This window comes from Euprymna scolopes, chromosome 3 (genome assembly GCF_053919585.1).
Source record: "Euprymna scolopes isolate OS-2025 chromosome 3, ASM5391958v1, whole genome shotgun sequence".
NCBI lineage: Eukaryota > Metazoa > Mollusca > Cephalopoda > Sepiida > Sepiolidae > Euprymna > Euprymna scolopes.
In genome coordinates this window covers 112510235-112518539 of record NC_136484.1, presented here as the reverse complement: position 1 = coordinate 112518539, position 8305 = coordinate 112510235, and the positions used below count along the sequence as shown (strand labels likewise).

At 34.0% G+C, this 8305-nt stretch overlaps 1 pseudogene; it reads left to right on the top strand.

Moving 5' to 3' along the window:
• Positions 1-795: 795 nt before the first annotated feature.
• LOC145265377 (U2 spliceosomal RNA) lies at positions 796-928 on the top strand (annotated as a pseudogene).
• Positions 929-8305: the final 7377 nt, after the last annotated feature.

Genomic DNA, 8305 nt, shown 5'->3' with positions numbered 1-8305 from the left:
CATTTAATTGTCTGTTATCTATCTATCTAGCTATCTATCTAGCTATCCATCCATCTATCTTTCTGTCTATCTATTTATAACTATATATATATATAATTATCTATCTATCTATCTATCTATCTAGCGATGAGTAGACAAAGATTTGAATCCCCATGTTTTGATAACATATCAAACTGTGATGAGGTAGGTGTGCACCGGAAATAAGCGGCGGACGGGGACTGGATGTGGTGTGTCACGTGTCAAATGTTCTGGTTTGAGCAAGCATAGTTTCAGTTGATTTCGAGACGCAGAATGGGCTAAAACGGGCTCTCCATAAGGAAAGTGATGGTGTCACAATGGAAATATAGAAGAACTTACAAGCTGAGAGTTCGCTAATCACTCCTCTTCTGCTATGACGAATACTTGGGGTGAATAAAATATATAAAATCTTATAACGTCTTGAACTATATCTTGTGAAGCATGTTCCTTAAAGCAGGTCCGACTCCCCAAGATGGTTGAAGAATCTCACATAAGCAGTCAGCAGAAACAGGTATATTAACTACATTATACATTATTACTCCTTGGCCTTTTGGCCAAGATCAAAGTGTAGCATCTGTCCCGGCAGATACTGCAAGCAAAGACCATATGTGGGGGCGACCCCACATATAAGACCTTGGCCAATGTAGGGGCAACCCTTCATACCAATTGTCACTATCCAGCTCCCTTACTCCCCGGGGAGTTGGTCCCCATTTCCCCTTAACTCCTCACATTAAAAAACGGCCTTGTGCCTAATTTGCTCGGTGAGGGAGCAAATAAATACCTCCTTGGCCTTTTGGTCAAGATCAAAGTGTAGTATCTGTTCTTAAGATGCTGCACTTCCATTTCTTGTTCTTTGTCAGTGGAGGAGAAATCCTTCACGACTGAGACAATTTTAATTTTTGTACCTTTTCTCCACGTTAAAAAACGACCCTGGTGTCTAACTCTGTCCCGTGGGGAGGCATAGTAAATAGGTACATTATATGTCTGATACACAAGCACGCACCAACAACACTAATCTACGGGCCTTTAAGATATACATTTAGAACACGCGGACAGCAGTCCTTTATATACCACAAACTATATATATATATATATATATATATATATATATATATATATATATATATATATATATTACACAGTGATCACCACTTATCAAGGCCCGGAAGCCACTCAGGGATAAGGGTTATTGCAAGTACATTACGTTAGTATGGAGATTTGATGAAGTGTTTACTTAAGGGGACGGTTCATTAGGAATTTGTTAACGTTGGACTTGAAGACATCCAAGTTGTAGTCCATATATATATATATATATATATATACGCTCCGTTAATTAATTCGTCCGTAGAACTGTACGCCTGTTAAACTCTTTTCTGTTTGCCTGCTTTCCAGCTGACTACAATTTGGTTGGCTTCAAGTACAAAGTAAACAAATTTTTGATGAGCTGTCCACTTAAGTAATCCAATTTACTAAATTTCCAATATTAACGATTGCTACGATATTTTCCCATTTACTACTATGCACTAATTAACCATTATCTTCTAGTGGCTTTCAGACCTAGATAAGCTGTGACTCCTATGCAATAAAAAAGAATACATAAAAATGTTTTTAGTTAGATGACAACGCAACATATGTTAATGTGTGCGCAATACAGCATAAGTACTATTTTTATTCCAGAGTAATGTTTGGTACCACGCTACTGCATATATGTGTGAATGTACGGGTATGTGTTTCTCCCTCACTCTGTTTAGTGTATATATATATGTGTGTGTGTGTGTTGTTCAGAAATATATATATATATATATATATATATATATATATATATATGTGTGTGTGTGTGTGTGTGTGTGTGTGTGCGTGCGTGTGATTGTGTGTGTGTTGTTCAGAAATTATGTTCTTATAATGTCATGGATTTAGATAAGGTAAATGTCAACGCTTATCTTTGGACACCAAACACGTCGGCAATATGCATTTTTGGTTGCTTCACGTTGATAGAAAAAGCAGATAATTAAACATAAGTAATAAACTTTCCTCATTAAAAGAAACAATTTGCAATAACATACCTTATTAATAATCGAGCAATTACAAAGGGAGATTTAGCATGCAAAGCGCTTTTCAGAAACCATCGTCGATACAAATACAAACATTCGATGGGCACATAGCTACTTACCTAATAACATCTCCCTCTCTATCTCACTCACTCTCTCACTCTCTCGCTCTCTCTCTCTCTCTCTCTCTAATGTGCGGGTGCATATATATATATATATATATATATATATATATATAATCGTGGAAAGCCATGTTGTTACTCGGAAATTATTGTGGAATATGCCTAGGAATTACCCATTTTGTTTTTTAGACAAAACAGTGAATAAGTGTTTACACACATAAACACACACACACATACATATATATATATATATATATATATATATATATATATATATATATATATATATATATATATATACAGCTACCCGCTTTGGAGTATTCTTGCACAATATTAAAACTTCCTGTAAATTTCTACTTTACAACTCTGTTCTTCTTATTTTTATGTGTGTATATATATATATATATATATATATATATATATATATATATATATATGTATATGTATTATAGAACAACGCCCCACAGAACTACCTTTCCTAGACATCCTAGTAACAATAAAAAACAACAACATAATCACAGACATCTACCACAAACCCACAGACACTCAGCAATACCTCCACTTCAAAAGCCACCATCCTAAAAACTGTCTAAAATCAATCCCCTACTCCCTAGCACGTAGAGTCTGCACCATAGTAACAGACAGACACCTCCGTTCAATTAGACTGAACGAACTACAAATAACACTGCGGAAAAGAGGATACCCACTACCACTAATACAGAAAGGTATTGAACTGGCTGAAAAAATTCCAATAGACCAACTAAGAACCCCAAAAGAACACAACAAAGAACAAATTCTAGCATACGTCTCTACACACAACACAAACAACCCAGAACTATTCACACAGATAACAAAAAACCTTATCCTCCTCAATCAGAACGACAAACTAAACAACATACTTAAAACAACAAAAATAATAAAAAGCAAACGTCAATCCAGAAACTTAAAACACATCCTAACTTCCTCAAAACTCGTCCCACATACTACAAAAGGAGTTACAAAATGCAACAACCCGCGATGTGGAGTATGTGACATAATAATAGAAGGTAACACATACACATTCAAAAACCCAGCACAAACATTCAAAATAAAAAAGGATCTAAATTGCACCTCCAGAAATGTAGTATATGCATTAAGATGCACAACATGCAACAAATCCTACATAGGCGCCACCAAAAATTTCAGCAATAGAGTGGCCTTACATAAGAGCAACATCAAAATTGCAGATAACAGACACCTCTATGTTTCAAAACACGTACACACATGCAGTGGAAACAGCTTCAAAATAATGCCAATCTTCCAAACAGACAATTATTTTTATTTACTTACACAGGAAAAAAACTCCATCACCAAATTCACTCCTGAACTGAACAGAACCTAATACCATCACACAAAAACATGAAATGCAAGGTACACTCGCATGCACACCCATACACATACAGATACACACACCCACACATAAATCAGAACCGACACATTAAAACACACACACGTGCGCGCATACAACCACACACAGACATAACACCCCTATCTCTAATACAACACACTGAACAATACCAACCCTACTTAACCTCGAAACCAACAACACTAGGAGACACCTAGAACCGTAGTATAATATCTGTTCCAACACCTCGCTTCCTCCTCAGTCAGGGGAGGAAAACCCCCTCATGACTGAAACGACTATCTGCCCTTCTATAATCCCCCTTCCATACTACACCCCCCAATGCCCCCCCTCTGGGGAACAAAATCTTCCCCACACTAGGAAACGATCCTGGGTCTGGCCATACCCACATGGGGAGACAAATAAATAGAAACATTAAAAAATCCCCTATTTTAAATACACCCCTCTTTCTAAACAAACATAATATAAGACTAAAACGAAAAAATCACGATACTAAAATCCAAGAATCCAAAAAATAAATATCAAAATAGAATGAAAGCACCCCTACCCTTACTTCAGAAGAGCCAGTTCCCCCTCCCCACACATACACATTAGTAACGACCTCGGGCCACAGCCGCCTTCCTAAGAAAGCAAATAACCCCAAAATACTATAAAACCATATACACATTCCCAAACCAATAAAAGCAAACACACACACATAAACACACACACACACATAAACACACACACACACACACACACACACACCCTACCCCACCCTAAAGGAAAAGAAAAACACATTAGCAGAAAGAAATAGCGACTGACTGACTACAGCCAGGTCAAAATCTCCCTGGACAAACCAAATAAAAAAGCAATAAAAAAAGCAATAAAAATTCAGCATACCAATGTATAATAAACACTTACAAGCCTCCACCCCTTGGAAAAACTTCAAACTAACGAAAATCGCCATTTTTACACATTTGAAAATAATTTCTGACGAGGACGCATCAGACCGTCTGAAACGTACGTAAACGATTTCAATGACTTAAAAACATTATTACAATGATCCAAACATAATTCTCAATGAAAAACCAAGACACGGAATAATAAAATAATGTTAAAAAATACACATTGTTGGTGACTACTCCCTTATTTAAATATACATCTTTCTTTCGTTGGAATTTATTAACCCATTTTATATAAATATATATATATGTATATATATATATATATATATATATATATATATATATGCATACATAATTGTGGGTATATATATATATATATATATATATATATATATATGTGTGTATGTGTGTGTGTGTGTGTGTGTGTGTGTGTGTGTGTGTGTGTTTGTGTGTATGAGAGATAATCGGAGACAGTAAATTTGATTAAAATCACGGATATTGATTTTATCATGATTCTGTCTTACTCGATTTAGTTTTTACCCAGTTTTATTCCAAAATAAGACATATGATAACCTTAATAATGGTGACCTCCAGGATATCTTTACGACCATTATGTAAGTTTAGACAATAGAACTAGAGAACATAAATCAAAATTAATGTAACACAAGTAGACACCCCGCTCGTAACCTCAATAGAGCTTCTTACAATAGCTGTAGGGCTCAGGCGAATTTCAAATCCCGCACTTATATTGGCGCAATATCTACATTAATTAAAGTAAGAATTTCTAACCATATACATTCTTTTAATAATGAAAAACCCAATAATAATAATAATAATAACAGCATCAATAATAATAATAATAATAATAATAATAATAATAATAATAATAATAATAATAATACCTACTACCTTAGTCAGAAAACTAAAACCTAAATATGCACCGTTCTCAATAAAATGGGTTATACTGAAAAAGTCAAATTCGTACAGCGTGGGCTTTAAATTCTGTCATCTTTGCATCTCAAGGACATTTAAGATAATTACACCCCCTCAAGGTGAAAATCATATTAATTCAAAAAATGAACTTATTTCACGATGCATACACATGAAGGGATGTTAATCCAATCAATTTGGAATCACTTATGTCTAATTTGTATAAGATTCATCTTCATATAATTATGTATAATAATATTCACATATGCAGGGTGACTCACGGAAAATCTAAAAGATAAACAAATAGCAACAAACTAAACGGCGTCTTAACCATGTTTAAAGACTACCTTCTTCACTCCCTATCCCTTACTCAAGGAGAGCAAGGAGCGTTCTAAAAAAACATCCGTTTCCCGTGACTCACCATGTATCTCTTTTTGTTTTCATTTAATATGAAATTACTATTGATCAATTTTATTTCTTCTATCTCACACATAATCTAACGTTTGATTTAGTTCGAATTCATTACGATAATATTAACTGTACCCGGTTGGACCCCAAAAGCTCTTTAGATATGCATTTATCTTTTTAAACAACTCAACGTAGAACACCATCCTTAACACACTAATAATTACGTTATAGTAAAATTTCTTATCTCATGAATTGGATATCATGTATAATCGTTGTTAATCATATACTTTCTCATTTAACATAAAAGATTTCATTATTACTATCGTCATTATTATTGTAATAGTTTTCTACGCCTACATTTTTTTCCATCGATTCATTTTAACAATTAATAAGTCAAAACTCCGTGATTTCTATAATACCTCATACTTAACGTTTAAGTCTAGAAATATAGAAACAATCTAATTAACCCTCGCTCGTTTCCACACCAATCTTGAATTATAATAATCTAATAGAATATGGCCGATCTATAAACTTAAGTTAGTCAAATTATATTCAATTTTATTTTAAATCATAAAATTCAATTTGAAATACGATAATTAACAATAATAATGCTATTTTAATATAAGCGTTGATTAGTTAAATTTGTGACACAAAAATAAAAAAACAGCGCAAAGAAATATTGTTACAGGGAAGGATTGCCCCCTTCCCATGTAGATAAGAAGAATATTAGATAAGGGAAAATGAGATTAGGATAAGCCTAGAATCTAACACTGTAGGAAACGTTAAGAAATGGAATGTTAGAAATTTATTCCATTGTTAATTTCTATTAGAATTGTTAAATATTGTTTAAATAGGAAAAAAAGAGGTGATTGCCAATTCTTTAGAAATCTGAATATTAAATATGTCAGTAAAAGAATGAACAAGGCAAATTAAATTATATTGATAAAAATAGGTTAGAGTTATATATTGATGATTCTTTTGTTCACCAAAAGTGTGCTGGACAAACATATGTAAAGCCACGTAAAATTAGTTCCGTTTGAAAAACGCACTTCTGACGTCATAGACAAAGGACATTTCTCCATATTATGGGTTCGGATTTTAGTCAGAGAGTTGAGTTGAGAAGTCAGTCAGAGAGTTGATTAGCCAAGAGTTGACGTAGTCAGAGGACAGTCCACTTAGAACTGTAGAGTAGAAGATAACCATGAAAATCCAAATTTGAAGTCCTAACGTACATCGACCGGTCGATCAGATGAATAAAGAAGTCATCATTGTGTTTGTAACTGTTGTCTTGTGTTATTCATCACGAACGAAGGGTAATTCTGTTTATCATATTACAATGAACATTGTAAACCCTTCCAATTTATGTATCCCCTCTCCTTTAATATGTGTTAAAAGAACTGTATATATATAAATGCCTTCTCTCTCTCATCATCACTATCGTTATGTCAGTATCACATGAGTCCCGTTATATATGTGTCCCAATATGAACTCCCACGTCATCGTTAAAGATGAACCCCTGCTACACAACAAAATTAACTACAAGCTTGTGTATTTCAAATTATGTAAACTGTGATCATGTCTAATGAAAAAGCTTGTTTTACGAACTTCAGAAATTGTGAGGTGTAAGTGCCACTTTTGACGCGTAAGCCCTCTTAAGATTTTCCAGGCTGCAGTCTATATGACTATATGACTATATATGTACCGTCCGCTTTATTTTTCTAGTTTACATAATCATAGCAAGTGTCAATTTCCCATTCTAGCTCTTTAACCGCGTCTCAGAGAGCTTTTAACTTTCGTCATCAACCTGTTCTCATCCACATATCTGTTCGCTTCCTAACTTTTTAACCCTAACTTCGACGTGATGCGGTCAAGATGCTTAACGATCTAGATATAGTTCAGAGAAAATTAGTTCTATTTGAACATAAATCGCCGACGACACCATTTGAGAATTTCTTTCCCTATTTTAGTTTATTAAATATTATATTATACTTTTAAACACATTTAATACGAAACTTTAATATAAGAAAAAATATATTAACTATCAGACCGCCCGTCTGGGCCGAATGTAAAATACGCATGAATATGCTATTTTAGTTGTGCAGATTTCACATTTCTTATTAGAGCCAATCCTCTACTAATTGTTATGATATACCTAATATAGTAAGAACCAAAAATAAATTTAGACATGTGCAGTATTATGTTTTTTCTAAACAGTTCACTTCTTGTAAGTAAAAATACTCGAGCTGAGATCAAAACTAAACCTAAAGACCGTGAGTCAAGAACGATAATCATTAGGCTAGTTTGCCACATTCCTTTATATATCTAAATATATATATATGTATATATATATACACACACACACAACAGACACACGGGCGGGCGCGCACACACACACATACACACACACACACACACACACATATATATGCGTATGAGGATGGAGAGTTGTATGTTTTGGTCTCAATTCTAACTGATAGTATATATATATAT